The sequence below is a fragment of the Triticum aestivum genome, chromosome 7D (assembly GCF_018294505.1).
Source record: "Triticum aestivum cultivar Chinese Spring chromosome 7D, IWGSC CS RefSeq v2.1, whole genome shotgun sequence".
Lineage (NCBI taxonomy): Eukaryota > Viridiplantae > Streptophyta > Magnoliopsida > Poales > Poaceae > Triticum > Triticum aestivum.
Window position 1 is genome coordinate 71906312 of NC_057814.1, and position 26611 is coordinate 71932922.

Here is a 26611-nt window from a genome sequence, read left to right on the forward strand (position 1 = left end):
CATCCTGAGCAGCAAGTCCGCCGTGTCAACCCCAATCGTGCCACGTCGAAGCGCTACCGCACTTATGAGATTGAAGGTGGTTCCTCCAGTGCTCCACCGCCGCCAATGGGCGCTTCCTCAACCGCGGATCCTCCATCCAAGAAGAAGTAGCCTGCCAACAGGCCAAAGCCAAGTGGCAAGAGACTGTCAGAGATGTCGTCCAAGGAATTCTGAACCAGGCGTCGCCGCAACCCATATGCAGAGGACCAAGAACCCAACTTTGTCAATCGCCCGTTCTGGAACCGGTTTCAGTATGCCACATATTTTGAGGTGATCAAGGCCAAGAAGAATCTCTTTGTCCACGTTCATTCCATCAACACGGATGCCATGGAGAAGGATCCGGAGTAATTTGGTGAAGCCCGTCAGATGTGCACTCAGTTGAACATTCTCAGGATCATGCAGTTCAACAAAGACTTTGATGCAAAGATGTTGGCCCAGTTCTATGCCACGGTTCATCTAGGGACAGATGCAGACAGGACTCTGACATGGATGACTAATGGGAAGGTTCTATCTGTCAAGTGGAAGGCCTTCATGGAGTTACTTCATGTGGTAGATGAAGGGCTCGAGACTCCCATGGGTTTCCGTCCTCACCGCAATGCTACCTCCACTCACAAGCAAGCCCTCTAGCCCTACTGCACTGCAAAGGTCAACCCTGAAACTAAGAAGATTACCTATGAGCTGCCTGCCTTTCTAGACATCCTTCACCGTATCTTCCGCGAGACTCTCTTCCCTCGCATCGGGAATCTGGACCAGGTTCATTCCTATCTTGTGGACATGCTTCTCTTCTGCCAGCAGGAGAAGGAAGCAAATACTGGCGAGTCCCTAGACATCTCACATGTCATGTGGTCTGAGCTTGTTTCTGCTGTGTCTGAGCGCAAGTGCCCGATTTACGGTCCTTACATCATGTTGCTCATTGAGAAGGCATGGAGCACCTATCCTGAGGAGGTGCTGGAAACTGGAGAGCTGGTGTCTCATGAGATCAAGCGTCTGAGGAAGAAGGACAATTGGGGCACCTCCATTCCTCAAACTGGGGCCCCACCTTCTGCTGCTGCCATGGAGACCGAGGGCGAGGCTGCTGCTGCTGATACAGATGATGAGTATGTGCTCTCCGATGAGTTTGTGCCTTCTGGAGCAGAGCCCTCTTGGGCAAAGAAGCTCAAGCTCAAGATGAAGAAGCTCTTCTGCATGGAGTCTCACGGTCAGTACATGACTCATGTGGCTGAGAAGAAGGCCAGGGGACGTCACAAGGAGCTTATGCGTCAGTTGGGTGCGACAGTCACCAGCGGATCTGAGGGTCAGATCACTGAGGAGGAGGAGTGGGTCCAGCAGCACTGTCAGTGGACTGATTCCGATGCTGAGCAGTTCCCGACCGAGGAAGGTGGTGCAGGCGATCACATGGAGATCTGATGTTCGAGATTCTCAGCATGCTCTCACCTGGAGCCGTAGGAGCACTCTTTGCCCCTTTTGGTGTCTCGATGCCAAAGGGGGAGAGAGTTTAGGGATTTGCTTTGCGTCGTGTTCTGTGTCGTTGTGTCGTTGTGTTTGCTACCTTGCTACCATTTGCTTTGCTTTGTTTGGTTTGTGTTCTGTGAGACCTAAGTTCTAGACATATGGTGTGAGACATATGCTGCCCTATCTCTATCGTATTATTATCTTTGTCTCTAGTCATTTGGTATCTTATGAGTTGCATGCTTATTATGTTATATATATACTCTGGTCTCATAGATCTTGCTTAGATTGTTGGTCTCTAAAATACAGGGGGAGTGTTGATCCTAGTATGTGTGCCGTGCATTCCAAAGCACTCATCTTGATGGCACACATCTAGGGGGAGCCCTTCTCTATTTTAGAGATGTGGGGTTTGCTTATGCCCGTTATCTTTCTCCTTTCATGCAAATCCTGTATTGTCATCAATCCACCAAAAAGGGGGAGATTGTAAGGGCATTTTTAGCCCTAAGGTGTTTGGTGATTGATGACAATGCTTTTGCGGACTAATCGTGTGCACTAAGTTTTTCAGAGATTCATCCTTTGGCACGAGACGATTTCCTCCCCTCGGAGTTTGAAGCGAAGACGGTGTAGTCTTTTCGATTCAGTGTGGTGGACTAGTTTTGTAGGGATCACCGTACTATCAAGAGGGGGTCCGCTTTGGAAAGGCTAGGGTGGAATAATCACGTACACATCATTTGCACACCCTCCGAGCCTCTCCGCTTCAATGGAGTGCTCGATCTTATCCTCTTTGCGTTTTCTCTGGTCTAAGCGGTAGTACCGCGGGCCAGAGCGGTAGTACCGCTTGGGTGCTACAAGCGGCAGTACCGCTCCACAGCGGTAGTACCGCTTGTAGCCCCCAGCCGTAGTACCGCTCCGGCTTCGTGTTAGTGCCGCCTCGATTCGAGGCCTCTTTTTTTCGTGTCGGGTTTTATGGCGCTAGCCACGGCAGGGGAGGCGGCAGTACCGCTCCCGAGCGGTAGTACCGCGAGGGGGAGCGGTAGTACCGCCTAGGCAGTTAAGCGGTAGTACCGCTGGCCGAGCGGTAGTACCGCTTGGGTTGTTAAGCGGTAGTACCGCTCTCCCAGCGGTAGTACCGCTCTCTGCAGGGCTGGTGGGGGGTAACGGTTGGTTTGTCCCCCCCCCCACTATAAAAGGGTGTCTTCTTCCCCAATGTTGACCTACCACTTCCCCCAAAAGCTCCATTGTTGCTCCAAGCTCCATTTTCGCCCGATCTCTCTCCCTAGCCAATCAAACTTGTTGATTTGCTCGGGATTTGTTGAGAAGGCCCCGATCTACACTTCCACCAAGAGAAATTTGATTCCCCCACTAATCCCTAGCGGATCTTGTTACTCTTGGGTGTTTGAGCACCATAGACAGTTGAGGTCACCGTGAAGCCATAGTCCATTGTGGTGAAGCTTCGTGGTGTCGTTGGGAGCCTCCAATTAAGTTGTGGAGATTGCCCCAACCTTGTTTGTAAAGGTTCGGTCGCCGCCTTCAAGGGCACCAATAGTGGAATCACGGCATATCGCATTGTGTGAGGGCGTGAGGAGAATACGGTGGCCCTAGTGGCTTCTTGGGGAGCATTGTGCCTCCACACCACTCCAACGGAGACGTACTTCCCTTCAAAGGGAAGGAACTTCGGTAACACATCCTCGTCTCCACCGGCTCCACTCTTGGTTATCTCGTGCCTTTACTTGTGCAAGCTTATTTGTGTTATATCCCTTGCTTGCTTGTGTGCTTGTTATTGTTGCATCATATAGGTTGCTCACCTAGTTGCATATCTAGACAACCTACCTTGATGCAAAGTTTAATTTGGTAAAGAAAAGCTAAAAATTGTTAGTTGCCTATTCACCCCCCCTCTAGTCAACTATATCGATCCTTTCAATATTGAAAATGTTTACTTTGAGATTCCTTCGGGTATGATAGAGAAACCGCTAGCTAATCCCTTTGCAGGAGATGGAACATTACATCCCGATTTACACCTTATCTTTGTGGATGAAGTTTGTGGATTATTTAAGCTTGCAGGTATTCCCGATGATGTTGTTAAGAGGAAGGTCTTCCCTTTATCTTTGAAGGGAGATGCGTTGACATGGTATAGGCTATGTGATGATACGGGATCTTGGAACTATAAACAATTGAAGTTGGAATTTCACCAGAAGTTCTATCATATGCATCTTGTTCATCGTGAACGTAATTACATATATAATTTTTGGCCTCGCGAAGGAGAAAGCATCGCTCAAGCTTGGGGGAGGCTTAAGTCAATGTTATATTCATGCCCCAATCATATGAGCTCTCAAGAGAAATGATTATTCAAAAATTTATGCTCGGCTTTCTGACAACAATCGCACTATGCTCGATACTTCTTGTGCTGGTTCTTTTATGATGAAGACTATTGAATTCAAGTGGGACTTATTGGAAAGAATTAAACGCAACTCTGAAGATTGGGGTTCCGACGATGGTAAGGAGTCAGGTATGACACCTAAGTTTGATTGTGTTAAATCTTTTATGGATACCGATGCTTTTCGTGAATTTAGCACTAAATATGGACTTGACTCTGAGATAGTAGCTTCTTTCTGTGAATATTTTGCTACTCACGTTGATCTCCCTAAGGAGAAGTGGTTTAAATATAATCCTCCCACTGAAGTAAAAGTGTTGCACCTATTATAGTTGAAGAAAAGACTATTACTTATAATGATCCTATTGTTCCTACTACTTATGTTGAGAAACCACTTTTCCCTATTAGGATAAAGGATCATGCTAAAGCTTCAACTGTTGTTCGTAAGAGTAATACTAGAACATATACACCTCCTGGGCAAATTAAAGTTGAACCTAGTATTGCTATGGTTAAAGATCTCTTGGATGATAATATAGATGGGCATGTTATTTACTTCTATGGTGAAGCTGCTAATATTGCTAGACCATATGCTAAGATACATAGACCTATTGTAGGCATGCCTTTTATTTATGTTAAAATAGGAGATCATTGTTATCATGGCTTATGTGATATGGGTGCTAGTGCTAGTGCAATACCTTTTTCCTTATATGAAGAAATTATGCATGATATCGCACCCGCTGAGTTAGAAGATATTGATGTTACAATTAAGCTTGCCAATAGAGATACCATTTCACCATTTGGGATTGTTAGAGATGTTGAAGTCTTGTGTGGGAAAGTAAAATACCCTGCTGATTTTCTTGTTCTTGGTTCCACACAAGATAGCTTTTGCCCCATAATATTTGGTAGACCCTTCTTGAATACTGTTAATGCTAGGATTGATCGCAAAAAGGATGTTCTTACAATTGGCTTAGGGGATATGGAACATAAATTTAATTTTGCTAAATTCCATAGACAACCTCATGATAAAGAGTTGCCTAGCAAGGATGAAATTATTGGTCTTGCTTCTATTGCCGTGCCTCCTACTGATCCTTTAGGACAATATTTGCTAGACCATGAAAATGATATGTTTATGAACGAAAGAAGGGAAATAGATGAAGTATTCCTTAAACAGGGTCATGTTCTGAAACACAACTTGCCTGTTGAAATCCTAGGGGATCCTCCTCCACCCAAGGGTGACCCCGTGTTTGAGCTCAAACCTTTACCTGATAATCTTAAATATGCTTATCTTGATGAAAAGAAGATATATCCTATTATTATTAGTGCTAACCTTTCTGAGCAGGAAGAGGAAAGATTATTGAAAACTCTAAAGAAGCACCGTTTTGCTATTGTATATACTCTGGATGATCTTAAGGGCATTAGTCCCACTCTATGCCAACACAAAATTAAATTGGACGAAGGTACCAAACCAGTTAGAGATCATCAACGACGATTAAATCCTAAAATGAAAGAAGTGGTAAGAAAGGAGATACTAAAGCTCCTTGAGGTGGGTATAATTTATCCCATTGCTGATAGTGATTAGGTAAGTCATGTCCATTGCGTCCCTAAGAAGGGAGGAATTACTGTTGTTCCTAATCATAAAGATGAATTGATTCCACAAAGAATAATTACAGGTTATAGGATGGTAATTGATTTTCGTAAATTAAATAAAGCTACTAAGAAAGATCATTACCCTTTACCTTTTATTGATCAAATGCTAGAAAGACTATCCAAACATACACATTTCTGCTTTCTAGATGGTTATTCTGGTTTCTCTCAAATACCTGTGTCGGCGGAGGATCAATCCAAAACTACTTTTACTTGCCCTTTCGGTACTTTTGCTTATATACGTATGCCTTTTGGTTTATGTAATGCACCTGCTACCTTTTAAAGATGCATGATGGCTATATTTTCTGACTTTTGTGAAAAGATCTATGAGGTATTCATGGATGACTTCTCCTTTTATGGATCCTCTTTTGATGATTGCCTGAGCAACCTTGATCGAGTTTTGCAGAGATGTGAAGACACTAGTCTCGTCTTGAATTGGGAAAAGTGTCACTTTATGGTTAATGAAGGCATTGTCTTGGGGCATAAAATTTCTGAAAGAGGTATTGAAGTTGATAAAGCTAAGGTTGGCGCTATTGAAAAGATGCCGTGTCCCACGGACATCAAAGGTATAAGAAGTTTCCTTGGTCATGCCGGTTTTACAGGAGGTTCATGAAGGACTTTTCTAAAATCTCTAGGCCTCTGACTAATCTATTGCAAAAAGATATTCCTTTTGTTTTCGATGATGATTGTGTAGAAGCGTTTGAAATACTTAAGAAAGCTTTGATCACTGCACTCATTGTTCAGCCACCTGATTGGAATTTACCCTTTGAAATTTGTGTGATGCTAGTGATTATGCTGTAGGTGCTGTTCTAGGGCAAAGAGTTGATAAGAAACTAAATGTTATTCAATATGCTAGTAAAACTCTAGACACTGCTTAGAGAAATTATGCTACTACTGAAAAAGAATTCTTAGCAGTTGTATTTGCATGTGATAAGTTCAGACCTTACATTGTTGATTCTAAAGTAACTATTCACACTGATCATGCTGCTATTAAATATCTTATGGAAAAGAAAGATGCTAAACCTAGAATTATTAGATGGGTTCTCCTGCTCCAAGAATTTGATTTGCATATTATTGATAGAAAGGGAGCTGAGAACCCCGTTGCAGACAACTTGTCTAGGTTAGAGAATGTTCTTGATGACCCACTACCTATTGATGATAGCTTCCCTGATGAACAATTAGCGGTCATTAATGCTTCTCGTACTGCTCCATGGTATGCTGATTATGCTAATTACATTGTTGCTAAATTTATACCACCTAGTTTCACATACCAGCAAAAGAAAAAGTTCTTTTATGATTTAAGACATTACTTCTGGGATGACCCACACCTTTATAAAGAAGGAGTAGATGGTGTTATTAGACGTTGTGTATCTGAGCATGAACAGGAACAGATCCTACGCAAGTGTCACTCCGAACCATATGGAGGACACCACGCTGGAGATAGAACTGCACATAAGGTATTGCAATCCAGTTTTTATTGGCCTACTCTCTTCAAAGATGCTCTTAAGTTTGTCTTGTATTGTGATGAATGTCAAAGAATTGGTAATATTAGTAGACGTCAAGAAATGCCTATGAATTATTCTCTTGTTATTGAACCATTTGATGTTTGGGGCTTTGATTATATGGGACCTTTTCCTGCCTCTAATGGATATACACATATTTTAGTTGCTGTTGATTACGTTACTAAGTGGGTAGAAGCTATTCCAACTAGTAGTGCTGATCATAACACCTCTATTAAGATGCTTAAATAAGTTATTTTTCCAAGGTTTGGAGTCCCTAGATACTTAATGACTGATGGTGGTTCACATTTTATTCATGGTGCCTTTCGTAAAATGCTTGCTAAGTATGATGTTAATCATAGAATTGCATCTCCTTATCACCCGCAGTCTAGTGGACAAGTAGAATTGAGCAATAGAGAGCTCAAATTAATTTTGCAACAGACTGTTAATAGATCTAGAAAGAATTGGTCTAAGAAACTTGATGATGCATTGTGGGCCTATAGAACTGCATATAAAAATCCTATGGGTATGTCTCCGTATAAGATGGTTTATGGAAAAGCATGTCACTTACCTCTCAAACTTGAACATAAGGCATATTGGGCCATTAAAGAGCTCAACTATGATTTCAAACTTGCCGGTGAGAAGAGGTTATTTGACATTAGCTCACTTGATGAATGGAGAACCCAAGCCTACGAGAATGTCAAGCTGTTTAAAGAAAAAGTTAAAAGATGGCATGACAAAAGAATACAAAAGCGTGAGTTTAACGTATGTGATTATGTGTTGCTATTCAACTCTCGTTTAAGATTTTTTGCAGGAAAACTCCTCTCTAAATGGGAAGGTCCTTATGTTATCGAGGAGGTCTATCGTTCCGGTGCCATAAAAATCAACAACTTCGAAGGCACAAATCCGAAGGTGGTGAACGGTCAAAGAATCAAACATTATATCTCAGGTAATCCTATAAATGTTGAAACTAATATTATTGAAAGCGTAACACCGGAGGAATACATAAGGGACATTTTCCAGAACATTTCAGACTTCGAAAAGGATAGGTATGTGGTACGATAAGTAAACCGACTCCAAAACAGTTCCCATAGCAATTTTTCTCCGTTTTGGAATATTTAAGAATTTAGGATAGAAAGAAGTAGTCCGGGAAGTGCACGAGGCCTCCACGAGGGTGGAGGGCGCTCCCACCCTTACTGGGCGCGCCCCCTGTCTCGTGGACACCTCGTGTGCTCTCCGGACTCCGTTTTCTTGCACAATACTTCTTTTGGTCGGTAAAAATTCATTATATAATCTCCCAAAGGTTTTGACCACCGTATCACGCAAAAATATTCTATCTTTGTTTCGAGCTGCTTCTGCCGCAGATTAGAACAATATGTCGTCCCAGGATTCGGAGGGAGAAAGCTATGTGGCTGATTACCTTGCAGACCCTAAGGTCTACGGGGACTTGGAGCATTGTGGCTGGACAACAAAGGAAGAAGAAGACTATGAACCTAAGAGAAGGGAGAAGACGAGCTCAGATGAAGATGAAGTCCCGTTACCCCAACCGGGGGACATGCATGTGGAGTTTAAAAAGTCAAGCCTCTCTGATAAGGCAAAGAAACCCAAGATCGAGTTTATCCCTTTTCGTCTCTTGTAGGAAAATAAACAGGAACTATGCAAAAGGATATTAAGCCTTGAGCGGGAGATCGATGATCTAAGGGAGAAAAATGCCATTCTCAAGCGCAAATTAAGGAAGAAACCTACATCATCAACAACTCTTCCTTCTTCACCACCTCCGAAGACATAATCACATGGGTATGGGCACTCCCCTTGGCAATTGCCAAGCTTGGGGAGGTGCCCCGGTATCGTATCACCATCACACTCCTATCTTTATCGTTTTACTTAGTAATATCTTGATCTAGTAGAATAAAGTTTTGGTATGAAGTAGTTTTGAGTTTTGCTTTGTGACCTCTCTATGTAATCGAGTCCATGAGCTATATAATAAAGATTAGTGTTGAGTCAAGGGCTTTGCTATCTTGCTATGATCTTGAGAAAATAGAAAGAATAAAAAAGGAAATAAAGGGTTCATACTGATCTTATGGATAGTAATGACTTCACATATAAAGAGTATGAGGCATAAAAGTTGTTGAAAGTTGACAAACATAGTTTTGGTCATCGTTGCAATTAATAGGAAGTAATAAAGAAAGAGAGGTTTTCACATATAAATATACTATCTTGGACATCTTTTATAATTGTGAGCACTCATTAAAGTATGGCATGCTAAAGAGTTGATGTTGGACAAGGAAGACAAATTAATGGGTTATGTTTTCTCACATCTTAGTTAAAGTATATTGTCATGGATCGTCCAACATGTTGAGCTTGCCTTTCCCCCTCATGCTAGCCAAAATTCCTTGAACCAAGTAGAGATACTACTTGTGCTTCCAAATATCCTTAAAACCAGTTTTGCCATGAGAGTCCACCATACCTACCTATGGATTGAATAAGATCCTTAAAGTAAGTTGTCATCGGGGCAAACAATAAAAATTGCTCTCTAAATATGTATGACTTATTAATGTGGGAGAAAATAAGCTTTATACGATCGTGTGATATGGAAGTAATAAAAGCGACGGACTACATAATAAAGGTTCATATCACAAGTGGCAATATAAAGTGACGTTCTTTTGCATTAAGATTTTGTGCATCCAACCCTGAAAGCGCATGACAACCTCTGCTTCCCTCTGCGAAGGGCCTATCTTTTACTTTATGTCTTTTACATTATGCAAGAGTCAAGGTGATCTTCACCTTTCCCTTTTTCATTTTATCCTTTGGCAAGCACCTCGTGTTGGAAAGATCCTGATATATATATATATATATATATATATATATATATCAAATTGGATGTAAGTTAGCATGACCTATTATTGTTGACATCACCCAAAGGTGAATACGTTGGGAGGCAAAATTATAAGCCCCTATCTTTCTCTGTGTCCGATTAAAACTCCATAACCACAAGTATTGCGTGAGTGTTAGCAATTGTAGAAGACTATATGATAGTTGAGTATGTGGACTTGCTGAAAAGCTCTATTCTTGACTCTTTCCGATGTTATGATAAATTGCAATTGCTTCAATGACTGAGATTATAGTTTGTTAGTTCTCAATGAAGTTTCTGAACCATACTTGACATTGTGAATAGATTGTTACTTGAGCATAAGAAATCATATGACAAAATCTATATATGTTGTTGTTATAAGATTGATGATGATGCTCTCATGTCTGTATTTTATTTTTATCGACACCTCTATCTCTAAACATGTGGACATATTTTTCGATATCGGCTTCCGCTTGAGGACAAGCAAGGTCTAAGCTTGGGGGAGTTGATACGTCCATTTTGCATCATGCTTTTATATCGATATTTATTGCATTATGGACTGCTATTACACATTATGTCACAATACTTATGGCTATTCTCTCTTATTTTACAAGGTTTATCATGAAGAGGGAGAATGCCGGCAGCTGGGATTCTGGCTGGGAAAGGAGCAAATATTGGAAACCTATTCTGCACAGCTCCAAAAGTCCTGAAACTCCACGAAAGTCATTTTTGGAATTATTAAGAATTATTGAGCAAAGAAAGTACCAGAGGGGGCTCTCTTCTGCTATATGAAGGCTTTTACCCTGGAAAAAAAAATCATAAGCAAGCTTTCGGGACGAAACTCCGCCGCCACGAGGCGGAACCTTGGCGGAACCAATCTAGGGCTCCAGCGGAGCTGTTCTGCCGGGGAAACTTCCCTCCAGGAGGGGGAAATCATCACCGTCGTCACCACCAACGATCCTCTCATTGGGAGGGGGTCAATCTCCATCAACATCTTTACCAGCACCATCTCCTCTCAAAACCCTAGTTCATCTGTTGTATCCAATCTTGTATCAAAACCACAAATTGGCACTTGTGGGTTGCTAGTAGTGTTGATTACTCCTTGTAGTTGATGCTAATTGGTTTATTTGGTGGAAGATCATATGTTCAGATCCTTAATGCATATTAATACTCCTCTGATCATGAACATGAATATGCTTTGTGAGTAGTTATGTTTGTTCCTGAGGACATGGGTGAAGTCTTGCTATTAGTAGTCATGTGAATTTGGTATTCGTTCGATATTTTGATGAGATGTATGTTGTCTCTCCTCTAGTGGTGTCATGTGAACGTCGACTACATGACACTTCACCATTATTTGGGCCTAGAGGAAGGCATTGGGAAGTAATAAGTAGATGATGGGTTGCTAGAGTGACATAAGCTTAAACCCTAGTTTATGCGTTGCTTCGCAAGGGGCTGATTTGGATCCACTAGTTTCATGCTATGGTTAGGTTTACCTTAATACTTCTTTTGTAGTTGCGGACGCTTGCAATAGGGGTTAATCATAAGTGGGATTCTTGTCCAAAAAAGGGCAGTACCCAAGCACCGGTCCACCCATGATGTCTACTACACAACCTTCTTCTTGTAGACGTTGTTGGGCCTGCAAGTGCACAGGTTTGTAGGACAGTAGCAAATTTCCCTCAAGTGGATGACCTAAGGTTTATCAATCCGTGGGAGGCGTAGGATGAAGATGGTCTCTCTCAAACAACCCTGCAACCAAATAACAAAGAGTCTCTTGTGTCCCCAACACACCCAATACAATGGTAAATTGTATAGGTGCACTAGTTCGGCGAAGAGATGGTGATACAAGTGCAATATGGATGGTAGATATAGGTTTTTGTAATCTGAAAATATAAAAACAGCAAGGTAACTAATAATAAAAGTGAGTGTAAAGGGTATTGCAATGCTAGGAAACAAGGCCTAAGGTTCATACTTTCACTAGTGCAAGTTCTCTCAACAATAATAACATAATTGGATCATATAACTATCCCTCAACATGCAACAAAGAGTCACTCCAAAGCCACTAATAGCGGAGAACAAACGAAGAGATTATGGTAGGGTACGAAACCACCTCAAAGTTATTCTATCGGATCAATCTATTCAAGAGTTCGTACTAGAATAACACCTTAAGACACAAATCAACCAAAACCCTAATGTCACCTAGATACTCCATTGTCACCTCAAGTATCCGTGGGCATGATTATACGATATGCATCACACAATCTCAGATTCATCTATTCAACCAACACAAAGTACTTCAAAGAGTGCCCCAAAGTTTCTACCGGAGAGTCAAGACGAAAACGTGTGCCAACCCCTATGCATAGGTTCATGGGCGGAACTCGCAAGTTGATCACCAAAACATACATCAAGTGAATCAATAGAATACCCCATTGTCACCACGGGTATCCCATGCAAGACATACATCAAGTGTTCTCAAATCCTTAAAGACTCAATCTGATAAGATAACTTCAAAGGGAAAACTCAATCCATTACAAGAGAGTAGAGGGGGAGAAACATCATAAGATCCAACTATAATAGCAAAGCTTGCGATACATCAAGATCGTGCCAAATCAAGAACACGAGAGAGAGATCAAACACATAGCTACTGGTACATACCCTCAGCCCCAAGGGTGAACTACTCCCTCCTCGTCATGAAGAGCGCCGGGATGATGAAGATGGCCACCGGTGAGGGATCCCCCCTCTGGCAGGCTGCCGGAACGGGCTCCCGAGAGGTTTTTGGTGGCTACAGAGGCTTGCGGCGTCGGAACTCCAAATCTATTGTTCGTCTTCGATGGTTTTAGGGTATATGGGAACTTACTTGAAGGATCTTACTCAATCCATAGGTAGGTATGGTGGACTCTCATGGCAAAACTGGGTTTAAGGATATTTGGAAGCACAAGTAGTATCTCTACTTGGTGCAAGGAATTTGGGCTAGCATGAGGGGGAAAGGCAAGCTCAACATGTTTGAATGATCCATGACGATATACTTTAACTGAGATGTGAGAAAACATAACCCATTACGTTGTCTTCCTTGTCCAACATCAACTCTTTAGCATGTCATACTTAATGAGTGCTCACAATTATAAAAGATGTCTAGGATAGTATATTTATATGTGAAATCTCTCTTCCTTCAATATTCTTTCATGAATTGTTCAAACGACCAATACAATGCTTGCTAACCTTGAATAAATTTACAACCTCTACTTCTTTGATGTGAAGTCATTACTCCCCATGGGATAAGGAAATGAAACATATATAGTTTCAGATTTATGACATTCAACTCATTCAACCATTTACTCATAGGATATAAGTGAAGCACACGAGTAAATGACAAACTACTCCAAAAAGATATAGGTGAAGGTCAATGAGTAGCTAAATAATTATGTAACTACGTGAAGACTCTCTCTCATCTAAGAATTTCAGATCTTGGTATTTTATTCAAACAGCAAGCAAAGCAAAATAAAATGACATTGCAAGGATAGCACGACTCATGTAAAGAAGCAAAAACTTAGGCTCAACCGATACTAACCGATAGTTGTTGAAGAAGAAAGGTGGGATGCCAACCGGGGCATCCCCAAGCTTAGATGCTTGAGACTTCTTGACATATTATCTAGGGATGCCTTGGGCATCCCCAAGCTTGAGCTTTTGTGTCTCCTTAATTCCTCTCATATCACGGTCTCCCTAAATCTCAAAAGCTTCATCCACACAAAACTCAACAAGGACTCGTGAGATAAGTTAGTATAAACCAATGCAAAAACCTTATCATTTTCTACCATAACAAATCACCAAAATTATTATTCAACATTGCATACTAAATGTCTCTGCATATTTAATACTCATATCCTCAAATAGAATCATTAAACAAGCAAACATATGCAAACCATGCAAACATAACAGCAATCTGCCAAAACAGTACAGTCTATAAAGAATGCAAGATTCATCATACTTCCCTAACTCAAAAAATTATGAAAGAAAATTCCCACTGTAGTAAATTTATCAGAGCTTATTATTCAAAAGGTTTCAATATTCTATCACATTTTGACTTTTCTAAGAAATTTTTGCAACAGCGGTAAACTTTCTATTTTGAAACAGCAACATGTATACTTGCAAAATAAGCATGGTAAAGGCTATCCTTGACATTTTTATTGAAAATATAGATGCAAAACATTATTCTAAATAAAATCAATCAAATACTAACAAGAGAAAATGACGCTCCAAGCAAAACACATATCATGTGGTGAATAAAAATATAGCTCCAAGTAAAGTTACCGATGAACGAAGACGAAAGAGGGGATGCCTTCCGGGGCATCCCCAAGCTTAGGCTCTTGGTCATCCTTGAATATTACCATGGGGTGCCTTGGGCATCCCCAAGCTTAGGCTCTTGCCACTCCTTATTCCATAGTCCATCGAATCTTTACCCAAAACTTGAAAACTTCACAACACAAAACTCAACAGAAAACTCGTAAGCTCCGTTAGCGAAAGAAAACGAAACACCACTTCAAGGTACTGTAATGAACTCATTCTTTATTTGTATTGGTGTCAAACCTACTGTATTCCAACTTCTCTATGGTTTATAAACTAGTTTACTAGCCATAGAGTCATCAAAATAAGCAAACAACACACGAAAAACAGAATCTGTCAAAAAACAGAACAGTCTGTAGTAATCTGTAAGTAACGCAAACTTCTGGAACTCCAAAAATTCTACCAAAATAGGACGACCTGGATAATTTGATTATGATCTGCTGCAATTGGAATCAGTATTTTATCACGTTCTGGTGATTTTAAACAATTATTTTCATGGACAGAAAGTTTCTGGAATTTTCAGCAAGATCAAATAATTATCATCCAAGAAGATCCTATAGGTCTTACTTGGCACAAACACTAATTAAAACATAAAACTACATCTAACCAGAGGCTAGATGATTTATTTATTACTAAACAGAAACAAAAAGGAAGGAACAAAAATAAAGTTGGGTTGCCTCCCAACAAGCGCTATCGTTTAACGCCCCTAGCTAGGCATGATGATTTCAATGATGCTCACATAAAAGATAGAATTGAAACATAACGGGAGCATCATGAAGCATATGACTAGCACATTTAAGTCTAACCCTCTTCCTATGCATAGGGATTTTGTGAGCAAATAACTTATGGGAACAATAATCAACTAGCATAGGAAGGCAAAACAAGTAAATCTTCAAGATTTTCAACACATAGAGAGGAAACTTGATATTATTGCAATATGTAGAAGCATATGTTCCTCCCTCATAATAATTTTCAGTATCATCATGAATGAATTCAACAATATAACCAGCACCTAAAGCATTCTTTTCATGAGCCACAAGCATAGAAATTTTATTACTCTCCACATAAGCAAATTTCTTCTCATGAATAGTAGTGGGAGCAAACTCAACAAAATAACTATCATGTGAAGCATAATCCAATTGAAAATTAAAATCATGATGACAAGTTTCATGGTTATAATTATTCTTTATAGCATACATGTCATCACAATAATCATCATAGATAGCAACTTTATTCTCATAATCAATTGGAACCTCTTCCGAAATAGTGGATTCATCACTAAATAAAGTCATGACCTCTCCAAATCCACTTTCATCAATATAATCATCATAAATAGGAGGCATGCTATCATCATAATAAATTTGCTCATCAAAACTTGGGGGACAAAAAAATATCATCTTGATCAAACATAGCTTCCCCAAGCTTGTGGCTTTGCATATCATTAGCATCATGGATATTAAAGAAATTCATACTAACAACATTGCAATCATGCTCATCATTCAAATATTTAGTGCCAAACATTTTATAGACTTCTTCTGCTAGCACTTGAGCACAATTTTCCTTTTCATCATACTTACGAAAGATGTTAAAAAGATGAAGCGTATGAGACAAAATAAATTCCATTTTTTCGTATTTTTCTTTTATAGACTAAACTAGTGATAAAACAAGAAACTAAAAGATTCAATTGCAAGATCTAAATATATACCTTCAAGCACTCACCTCCCGGCAACGGCGCCAGAAAAGAGCTTGATGTCTACTACACAACCTTCTTCTTGTATACGTTGTTGGGCCTGCAAGTGCACAGGTTTGTAGGACAGTAGCAAATTCCCCTCAAGTGGATGACCTAAGGTTTATCAATCTGTGGGAGGCGTAGGATGAAGATGGTCTCTCTCAAACAACCCTGCAACCAAATAAAAAAGATTCTCTTGTGTCCCCAACACACCCAATACAATGGTAAATTGTATAGGTGCACTAGTTCGGCGAAGAGATGGTGATACAAGTGCAATATGGATGGTAGATATAGGTTTTTGTAATCCGAAAATATAAAAACAGCAAGGTAACTAATAATAAAAGTGACTGTAAATGGTATTGCAATGCTAGGAAACAAGGCCTAAGGTTCATACTTTCACTAGTGCAAGTTCTCTCAACAATAATAACATAATTGGATCATATAACTATCCCTCAACATGCAACAAAGAGTCACTCCAAAGCCACTAATAGCGGAGAACAAACGAAGAGATTATGGTAGGGTACGAAACCAACTCAAAGTTATTCTTTCGGATCAATCTATTCAAGAATTCGTACTAGAATAACACCTTAAGACACTATCAACCAAAAACCTAATGTCACCTAGATACTCCATTGTCACCTCAAGTATCTGTGGGCATGATTATACGATATGCATCACACAATCTCAGATTCATCTATTCAACCAACACAAAGTACTTCAAAGAGTGCCCCAAAGTTTCTACCGGAGAGTCAAGATGAAAACGTGTGCCAACCCCTATGCATAGGTTCATGGGCGGAACCCGCAAGTTGATCACCAAAACATACATCAAGTGAATCAATAGAATACCCCATTGTCACCACGGGTATCCCACGCAAGACATACATCAAGTGTTCTCAAATCCTTAAAGACTCAATCCGATAAGATAACTTCAAAGGGAAAACTCAATCCATTACAAGAGAGTAGAGGGGGAGAAACATCATAAGATCCAACTATAATAGCAAAGCTCACGATACATCAAGATCGTGACAAATCAAGAACACGAGAGAGAGAGAGAGATCAAACACATAGCTACTGGTACATACCCTCAGCCCCGAGGGTGAACTACTCCCTCCTCGTCATGAAGAGCGTCGGGATGATGAAGATGGCCACCGGTGAGGGATCCCCCCTCCGGCAGGGTGCCGTAATGGGCTCCCGAGAGGTTTTTGGTGGCTACAGAGGCTTGCGGCGGCGGAACTCCAAATCTATTGTTCGTCTTCGATGGTTTTAGGGTATATGGGAATATATAGGCGAAAGAAGTCGGTCGGGGGACGCTCGAGGGGCCCAGGAGACAGGGGGTGCGCCCAGGGGGGTGGGCGCGCCCTCCTATCTCCTGGCTTCCTCGAACCTTCCCTGGCTTGAACTCCAAGTCTTCCGGATCATATCCTTTCCAAAAATCACGCTCCCGAAGGTTTCATCCCGTTTGGACTCCGTTTGATATTCCTTTTCTTCGAAATACTGAAACAGGCAATAAAACAGCAATATGGGCTGGGCCTCCGGTTAGTAGGTTAGTCTCAAAAATAATATGAATGTGTAAAATAAAGCCCTTAATCATTCAAAACAGATAATAAAATAGCATGAATGCTTCATAAATTATAGATACGTTGGAGACGTATCAACCCACATATCAAATTATCAAAGTAACGAACGCGAATCATATGAGCGTGATGAAAACTAGCTTGACGATAATTCCCATGTGTCCTCAGGAGCGCTTTTCTCATTATAAGAATTTGTCCAGGCTTGTCCTTTGCTACAAAAAGGATTGGGCCACCTTGCTGCACTTTATTTACTTTCATTGCTTGTTACCCATTACAAATTATCTTATCACAAAACTATCTGTTACCTACAATTTCAGTGCTTGCAGAGAATACCTTACTGAAAACCGCTTGTCATTTCCTTCTGCTCCTCGTTGGGTTCGACACTCTTACTTATCGAAAGGACTACGATAGACCCCCTACACTTGTGGGTCATCACCGCCGCCCCACCCAACGCCGCCACCTCCACCCAACGCCGACCTCGTCTCCACCACCCACACTCCCCCCTCGCCTTCACCCATCAGATCCACCAGCCCAGGAGCGGCCATGGCGTTCCCCCTCCACCCCGCGCCTCGTTCACTCCGCCGTCGTCCCCTCCATTCCTCCGCTAACTCCAGCCCGTGGCCTCGGCACCACCCAAGTGCATATCATCGACATGTACCTGTCGCTGCAGACCGTGCTCTAGCGGGAGCTGCAGCTGGCGGGCGTCTCCGCCCTGCTCATCGCCTGCAAGTATGAGGATATTTGGGCTCCTAAGGTGAGTAAAAAGCTGAATCCATACCTCTGCTTTTCTCCACTCACCAGTGCTCTTTCGTTCATTCATCGAGTCCACGTTTCTGATTGCTGGCTGGGCTTGCCGGTGAATGATTTCATCTTGATCTCCGACAGCGCCTATACCCGGGAGCAGATTCTGAAGATGGAGAAGGCCATCCTGAACATGCTGGAGTGGAACCTGACGGTGCCCACGCCGTACGTGTTCCTCGTCCGTTTCACCAAGGCCACGTGCTCCTCCTCCTCCGATCAGAAGCACGATAAGGAGGTAAAAGAACTTTACATTCACATACGCAGCATGCAGATTCTTCAGATCAGCGAGTCTGTGTGCTGGTTGATGTTTCTCTTGCCTCTCTTCTCTTGGATGTGTGTGTGTGCAGATGGAGAACACCGTCTTCTTCTTCGCGGAGCTGGCGCTGCTGCAGTACGGTCTGGTGCAGTCCAAGCCCTCCATGGTCGCCGCCGCTGCTGTCTACGCGGCCAGGCTCACCCTGAAGAAGACCCCTCTATGGACCGACACTCTGAAGCACCACACTGGCTTCACTGAAGCACAACTGATGTAAGCACGCACGCTACTGAATCCCTCGTAGCTTGAATCTGTTATGATTTCATTCAGGGGCAGTGACTGCTTTTGCGTGATGATTGGTTTCAGGGACGCAGCCAAGATTCTGGTGGCCTCGCACTCCACCGTGCCTGACAGCAAGCTGAAGGTCGTCTACAAGAAGTACTCGAGCGAGAAGCTGGGAGGAGTCGCCCTGCGACCGCCTGCGACAGGCCCCTGCACCGGCCCCAAGTGAGCACCCCACCCATCCTCTTCACTGCTCCCGATCACTTGATTTAGCTTGCATATGTGTGGATTGTGCTGCTTTCAGTTAGATTCGCCCCAACACTGTAGTCTCACAGCTTGCATATGTGTGGATCGTGCTTGCATATGCTGGTTTCTTCGTGCGATCATGCTGCTTATGATGGTCACGGGTTACTGTTGTTCGTAGTGTCCCGCTTGGGCTATGGTTTTAGCACATCGTTTCTCACATTCAAATGTTTGCTCAATTGCGTTGTCATTGGTTTCTCCATGTGTGCAGTCCTTATTATGGTGGTAATGAGTCACTATTGTTCGTTAGTTTTCTGGTTGGGCAGTGGTTTTAGCATACCTTTTTCTGGGCCTCCAAATGTTTGGTCAAATGCAATGCTAACTTTATAATTAGTTACTATGGGCTTTGTGCTGTAGTATGGTCACCCGTATTTCTGTAATGACGATATGAAATGTCACGCAGGTCATTATTGGTGCTGCTGTTGTTGCTGTGGTTGTCGGAGGTGTTGCTACCGCATCTGGCGGAGCTGCAGTCCGAGAAGGTCAAGGATAAGATCATCCTCGATGAACGACACTGAGCTCGTCTCCCGCTCTGCCGCCCTCATCAACTAGGTGAATCAAACAGGACCCAGAACCTGTCTTTGTTCATGTGCATGTTGTGCTGCTTGAATAATTTGGTTGATGAGATGCAAATGATATTGTATCATGTTTGCTTATGCTCTTTGCGGAAACTAGTGTGCTAGATGTTCTTAGAAATCATTGCAATGTCTTCATATGTTGGATGTCGAGTGTTCTTTGTTTGCGATGCATATATGGCTGCTTGTGCTGTTCAACATGATGCAAATAGGGCTACTTCTGCCGTTGTGCTGTTGTTTGTGGTTTGTCCAGTTTTGGCCTATATAGTTGCTTCTTTCTCTTCATGTATTATTATGTGCTCCGTAATGATTTGGTTTTTGCTTCAATATAATCTGCTTCTACATTGTGTAATCTGATCTGCAATGATTCAGTTTTTGGTTCCATATAATTAATCTGCTTCTATGCTCTGTTCTTGTACAATTTTCGCGCTGTTCTTGCTGTTCTATACGTTTGCCTTCCAGGGACAACATATATGTGCTTTTCTTACTTGTTTTTCTTTATTTAAGCTAGTAGTTTTTTATGTTCACTCTTTTTCAGGAGCTTCAGGCCTAATTTTTTGCCTTTATGTCCACCCTTTTACAGGAGCTCCAGGCCTAATTTTTTTGAGTGTGAAGCCGTGAAGCCAAGTGCGAAGCAGCGAAGCCCTACTTAGGAAGAGTTTTTTGGTTCTGTAGTAGACTGTAAATTGTAATATTGTAACGGATTGTAAAAGGCTACTGTAGTGTTCTTTGATGAATTATATTTGTTCTGTCTTGTTTGAAATAGCTATTATGTATGTTAAAAAGATGTGAAATGGAAACTTGACCAGGTGGACCAATTGATGTCCCACTTATGAATATAATCTGAGCAATTTTGAATTTTTTTGACATGTGGGACCAATGTATGGCATTATGACTAGTGGGACCCATCTGACTAGTGGGACCAGCTCTAAAATATAATGATATAAAAATAGAAAATCAATTGATGGTAAGAAGGCCACGGCCCAACAATAAAAAAGGCTGCAATATTGGGCTTGGCCCATGAACCTGACCAAAAATTGACAGAAAAAACACAAATAGGTTGAATTATTGGGCTCGGCCCATGTAAAACACCTAATCGGACCGGGCTGAATCTTGTCAGTGACCTTTTGAATTGGTCGCAATTTTGCCACGTCGGATCCGACGTGGCCTGGGTAGACAGCCAGTGACCAAAACAAAAGGTCATGGGTTCAACGACCTTCTGTTTTGGTCGTAAACGTCTACGACCTTCTCACAGAGAAGGTCATTAATTTCAGTTTACGACTGCCAGCTTTTGACCTTCTGTTTTTGGTCACAAAAAGGTCGCAAATGAAAAACAATGACTTTTCAGTGACCAATAGTCAATGTCACAAGTTGACATATTTCTTGTAGTGGTTGATATCATTGTGTGATCGGGCCATGCCAAAGAAAGAGTGCCAGATCCAGAGATCTTGAGACGCCATGGCCTCAAGTATGACAGTGCAAGCCCTGACAAGGCCCTTATACTGCCCTTGCCAAGCAGAAGGGCAGTTCTTCCACTCCCAATGCATACAGTCTATGCTGCCAAGCATCCCTGGGAAGCCCTTGCTGGCATTCATCGCCAACAAACGGGCTGTATCTTCAGCAGTCGGCTCTCTCAAGTACTCAGAGCCAAACACAGCAATAACAGCCTTGCAGAACTTGTACAGGGACTCTAGGCATGTAGATTCACTCATACGGACATACTCATCAATGAGATCACCGGGCACTCTGTATGCAAGCATTCAGATGGCGGCAGTGCATTTCTGATAAGAGGAGAAACCAGTCTTTCCAACGGCATCCTCTTTGCACTCGAAGTAGTCATCGTAGCCGACCATCCCCTCTCTAATACGGTTGAAAAGATGCCTACTCATACGGAAACGGCGGTGCAATTTCTGATGTTTGAACAACAGATTTGTTGTATCAAACTAGTTCTTCCAAAGAAGGAAATGACCGCTCTCCCGGTTGCGATTCAACGCCGGAAGGTAGCCCGGAATGGAGCCACGAAACAACGGCCGTTGGCTATTGAGGTGGTCATGGACCAACACGACAGCCAATATCTCCTCGTCATCGGACGACGAATTGTCGGAGTCACAAAGGAAATTGCGAAAAAAGAACTCGTTGGTGAAGTCCATTTTGTACCTTGGCAAACTGTCGAACAGTTTGCGGGCGTCGACGAAGAAGATGGCCGGCGACGGGAGTTGCGGCGCGCATGGACCAGCTAGCTGCCCTGCCGGCGTCTGACGAGCGTGCCGGTGAGGGTCTGGCCGGTGACGGCGAGGCGGCTGCTTGGTCGCGGGGTGTCGGGGTGGGAAGCAGTCGGTCCCCGGCGGCAAGACGGCGGTGGCTAGGTCGGAGGTGGCGGCGTTGCTTAGAGGATGTTGCAGGCGCCGGCAGCTGGCAGAGTCACCGGAAAATGGGCGGTGGCGGTGACGACGAAGGAGGCGGGCGTGGTTGCTGTTGGATGGGGGAGGCCAATGTGCCACCGACCAGCGGGACCGGAGGAAGGAGAAGGCGAGCGTGCGCGTGTCCGTCTCATGTCCGCGCCGACGCAAATCCGGCTCAAAAATGGGTCGGAAATGGGTCGCCCGTGGACGAAAAGTGGACGCACGTTCGTTTGGGTCGGTGCGTTGGGCCAACTTTTGTATCCGCGCCGATCCAAATGGATGCGAGCGGACGAAATGAATCGCCCCATTGGAGTTGCTCTTAGAGAAGGAGTTTCATCTGGGAGATAGGACAAGACTTGCAAAACTTTGTTCACTACTAGGGGCCAAACGGGCAGCTGGAGAAAGAAAAGACGGCCAATATTTTACACTAGCTGCAGAGGTCGATCATCTCGCCACCGATGTCCAACGGTCAGAGGGAATTCTATAGCATCCTCGCGATCCACACTTGATATTTAAACACATTAAGGTGTGCGGCATGGGCGCTAGCTCGCTGCATCCACGTCGGACTAGCTAGGCGACAAAAATAAAAAGCAGTCGAAGGGACAAAACGAGCGGAAGGGTTCGCTCAGCCTCAGCCCCCGATTCCTCCCTCTCCCTTGTCTGCAGCCGCCGCGACCACCCGCGTCCTCCCCCCGCAACTGGCGCCCCCATCCCTTCTCTCCTTCCCTCACCACCTCCCCACCACCGACGAGCTCCTCCCCTCTTCCTCGCCCCAGATCGACCAGCAGGGCCAGATCCTACCGCCATTCATGCATCTCGCCCTCGTCACCGGCCGCCGCTGCCGTGCCCCCCTCCCCCCCGCGCGGTGCTGAGGTGCGTATGGAGGCTTTGGGCCAGGGCAGCCGGCAGCGAGATGCAGAGAAGCCCTAGGTATAGGTGACAGGAGGCGATGGGTGGCAGGTCGAGCCGCGATGTTGGGACGGCTATGTGAAGAAGAGAGAGGTTGTCTCTCCAACTATTTGTGTGATGGGGGGCAGATGAAAGGGAACAACTATGAAGTGATGGTGGATCTTCTTGAGAGTTGTGCACTGGATCGAGGCAGTCAACCATAAATCATTGGTAAAGGTAACAAATCAATTTCTCTCCCCAAACCTATTCCTCTGTGTGTGTTCTTGCTCCCCGAAGATTGAGGTTGGATATCATTCTGCCATTAATTTCAAGATGTTTGCTCATTCTGGCCCTAAGGATGAATGTAAGTGGCTCACAATATGTTTGAGGAAATGCCTATAAAATTTTAGAAGTGAGTATATATGCAGTTCTTTACTATTTGATCCGTAGTGACTGCTTTATATGAAAAACTATGCGGTTCCTCTGAGTTTTAGTTCAATCTGTCTCATCATAAAAGATGGCTAGAAGTTTTATTTTTGGTACTGCCTTTTAATATTTTAGGAGAGAGGGTTGGGCGCTTGAGGCGACGAGGAGCCACTCTTGCCGGCTGCAGCGACTACTCCAAGTGGAGGTGGAGCGAAGCAGCGGTTCACGCCAGGCCGGGCCCAGGACAACGACTTTAGGGGTGCCGTGCCCTGCATATTTCGTCGGGGTAAATTGTGCTAGCTTTCAGATTATTCATTTTTTTTACTCTGTCAAATATCTGCTCGGATTAGTTAACCAAGCTATTTAATGATGGTGTAGATTTGTTCCTGATGTGAGAATGTATATGTTGAAAATGGAGGAAATGAGATCTTAGGTAGTCAGGCGTGTGTTTGCAGTTGCAGTAACACAAAGAAGATGGTGGCAAATAGTTTGAGTCTGAAGATCATTTGTGTCCCTCTTGTCTGTTGCTTGTGGAATTGTAGAAACAACGATTAATGTGATGTATGTGAGGGGCCATTAAAGTGACTTACCTGGTGAGAAGATATGTTTGGCATTGATTAAGAAAACAATACATTTTCGTCTGATTGTATTGTCTTCCTTCAGGAGAAGATGTGTTCATTGCTGAAACTGGATACAAGGGTGCTTCCTTCTTCCAGGATATCGACGAAGCCTGGCAACTATAGATTTTCCTTAGCACAAGTGCAGGCAGATCTTAATCAATGTTACTCCAGTTGATGATGTTATGAAGCTTCCTTCAGTAACTGGTATGACCTGACGCCGGCGTTGTTTTGTGTTCAGAGGAGATGAGCTGTTGTATTCTTCCTTTTTATAGTTGTTGCAGGTTTTGCTAGATCTAAATCCATAGACAAAGCACTGATTGTTTGCTCTCTTGGAGCTATTATAATTTGCACAATTATATTTTAAGATTCATTTTGCTTACATTCATTTAGTGAAGCCCCTGCAAAAGTCAATATTCATTTGAGTGGTGACGATTGCACATGATTTTTTTACATTCATTTTTAGTGAAGAGCTCCAGTATGTCAGGCTAGCTTGGTGGCTTCCATATGAAATGATGAAAATTAATAATTGAAACCGAGATATGCAAAACCCACTAGCTTAGGAGTTAAGATTGTTAACTCGTTTTAGTGAACATGCATGTGTATAACCTTGCTGTTGTTCAGGCAAGTGGGTGCTCCCTCTCCCTCTCTCTCCCACTCCCCTTGCTTCGTTGCTCGAGCCTTCAACTCTCTTTCTCCCACTTCTGCTTCACTGCTTGAGCCTTCAATTAATTCCGTACACTGCACCAGCAAAATTGTACGAGTTCTTATTTATTTATTTATTTATTTTGTACAGTGAGTTCACGGTCTGCGGCGATCGAGGAAACACCATAACATTGGAGCTGGAGATCAAGCACCTGGAGCAGTACCTCATAACATTGTACATGAAAGCATTTGAGGAAGCACCTACAGTGAGTTCACGGTCTGCGGCGATCGAGGAAACACCAAAGGCAAAGGCGACTGTCGAAAGAGGTAGTGATGCAATGCTCCATTACAGCTGCCTCCCCTTAGCAAGAGGAGGAATGGCACATGGAGGATTCCTCTCCATCCAAATGCCCAAGGAAGGGTTGATGGTCATGAATCAAAGTTAACTTCCTCTCTACTTATCATTTAACTGTGACAAAGAATTTGAGCCAGCACTAATACAATTGTCTGATGCTTTGCAAAGTAGGCATTAAGAATATGAAAGAGAACTTGCAATTCCATTTGTCAATGTGCAGTGTCAAGGAACACATTTACATTTTGCAGGTATGTTCTGGTTCATACTTACAAAATAAGTGACATGGTGCCCACATATTCAACTCATAATTTGTCATTACTTTCCACTTTGTTTATACATATGTCGGTTCGAGCAATGCATTAGAATTAATCACAAATTAATTTGCTTAAGATTTCATTTTCCATTGCTTGTTTGGTATTAAGATGATGACTGACATAGGCAGATAACAAGTTAACAACGACATCAAGTTGTCGGTAGCTGCGACATCAACGGATGGAGGGTACACCTGCTGTAGCGGACTTCGTCGTCTCATCGACAAGCTCACCTGTGACAGTACACCAGCTGCAGCTCTGGTGGGACGCTGGAGCTCATGGCAGCGTTTATGGCGATGTGCCTCGTCTGTACCCGAACTACATGTATGTGCAATGCAGGGAGGGACGGTGTGCATCGGATGGGACCCGGCACGGCGCGCGGCCGATGAGGAAGAGATGAGGAAGAGGACCAGCGGAGGGGGCTTGACAAGGTGTCGCTGGCTGCCTTGCCGGTGTCCAGATTCAGGGCAGAGTGCGTGGCGGCACCAAGAAGGTTGGGGAAGATTGCGCGATATACCTGTGCACCATGCAGGATGGATCCGGCATGGCGGCCGGGCCGACAAGGAAGAGGACCAGTGGAGGGGTGCTCGACAAGGCGGCGCTAGCACCAATGCCGGTGCTCATATTCAAGGCAGGGGCAAGGCGGAGGCGCGCGATGGCGCAAAGGTTGGTAGCTGCTGCATACGTGTTGCTTTATGATCTTGCCTTCTTGGAAGCGTGGGTGTTGCTTCAATTGGAACCAATATTTTTTTGCCATGACTTCTAGATTGTCATACTACTTGACTTTTGCATCAGTGATATTTGAGATTATTCAAATGAATTTGTAATTAAGTTCGTATGGTTGATGATATCTGGCACGTGTATGTGCTAACAAGAGCTCAACAAACTAGCTGAAGGGGCGCTTACCCAGCTAGCACCGCCGAGCTACCGCTCAGGCGGCGCGCCACAGGCTGCTAGTTTAAATATACAACTCTGGTACTACTACGATCTAAAGGAATTGATGGACGGAGGGCACATTTCAACTGTTGTAGTAAAAGAAAGCAGGAGCACGTGTGACCAAAAATATTAGGACGAACCAACTTCTTGTTTCCCCACACGCAACGCGAATACGGAGAAAACTTTCTCCCTTGATATCCGTTTGTCTGTGCCAAGGAAGAGCGGCCCTTGCCGTTGCCCGGCGTGTCGTGAAGGAGAAGCGCCGCTCGCCGCCGCCCTAGCGTGTCGTGAAAGGGCAGTGCCGCTCCTGTCTAAGGCGTGTG

The 26611-nt window shown here is 43.3% G+C and overlaps 1 long non-coding RNA gene and 1 pseudogene across 2 annotated transcripts; both read left to right on the top strand.

Annotated features, from left to right (window-relative positions):
• Nucleotides 1-813: 813 nt before the first annotated feature.
• Nucleotides 814-19651, top strand: LOC123170829 (cyclin-B1-3-like; annotated as a pseudogene).
• Nucleotides 19652-22760: 3109 nt separating this feature from the next.
• Nucleotides 22761-26252, top strand: LOC123167009 (uncharacterized). Of its 2 annotated transcripts, XR_006483743.1 has the most exons (6): nucleotides 22761-23235; nucleotides 23560-23710; nucleotides 23803-24017; nucleotides 24088-24248; nucleotides 24838-25289; nucleotides 25480-26252. It is a non-coding gene; the product is annotated as an uncharacterized lncRNA (long non-coding RNA). The 2 variants fall into 2 exon arrangements; XR_006483742.1 differs by having other exon boundaries at nucleotides 24838-26252.
• Nucleotides 26253-26611: the final 359 nt, after the last annotated feature.